The sequence below is a fragment of the Fragaria vesca genome, linkage group LG2 (assembly GCF_000184155.1).
Source record: "Fragaria vesca subsp. vesca linkage group LG2, FraVesHawaii_1.0, whole genome shotgun sequence".
NCBI lineage: Eukaryota > Viridiplantae > Streptophyta > Magnoliopsida > Rosales > Rosaceae > Fragaria > Fragaria vesca.
Genome location: NC_020492.1, coordinates 21,246,827 through 21,247,392, shown reverse-complemented (window position 1 = coordinate 21,247,392; position 566 = coordinate 21,246,827). Strand labels below are relative to the sequence as shown.

The 566-nt window shown below is 38.0% G+C and overlaps 2 pseudogenes across 2 annotated transcripts in view; one reads left to right on the top strand and one right to left on the bottom strand.

The window, feature by feature from the left end:
- LOC101292771 overlaps positions 1-566 on the bottom strand; it is a 29,481-nt pseudogene that overhangs the window by 12,294 nt on the left and 16,621 nt on the right. The window contains exon 12 of the transcript XR_184157.1: positions 193-374. The product of XR_184157.1 is annotated as an uncharacterized LOC101292771 (transcript). The remainder of the gene's footprint in view (positions 1-192; positions 375-566) is intronic.
- LOC101310771 overlaps positions 1-566 on the top strand; it is a 10,346-nt pseudogene that overhangs the window by 6,271 nt on the left and 3,509 nt on the right. The gene's annotated exons all lie outside the window — the stretch shown is intronic.

Sequence of the window (566 nt, the reverse complement as noted above, 5' to 3'; positions counted from 1 at the left end):
CTTGACTATCTCACGCAAATACTTCCCATCATATTTTGGCCCTTTTACAGCTTTTAACATTTCTACAGCTTCACCTAGTAGCGGGGTGCTGTTGTAGAAGCAAAATACAGAAGGCTGTTAGGTACGATATTATTAACCAAGATGCATGTAAATATAAAAGAATTGTATATATGTACATTTATCTTTGTATACCTGTCTTGGGGGAAGATCTTAGGGCAGTGTTCAAGATAAAAATCGTTAATATCTTTAGCAGCAAATAGGGGACGGTTATTTTCATCTGGGGCAGTAAGCATAGCAGTGACAAGACCACCTGTGCTGGTGCCTGCGATAACATCAAAGTAATCTGCCAGTCTTGCATCTTCACCATCCAGCTTCTGCATAAACATATGCAGCCATTAATGTTAATGCAAAGTTCATCAAGTGATATTTGGACGATTTTTGTACTTACGTTCGACATTGAAAACAAATTGTTTGTGTTTGAATGTAACTATATATTCGGAATATCAATCGATGAATATACCTGAAGCTCGGATTCTAGGAAGCTGAGCATAGTCCCGGGAATAATC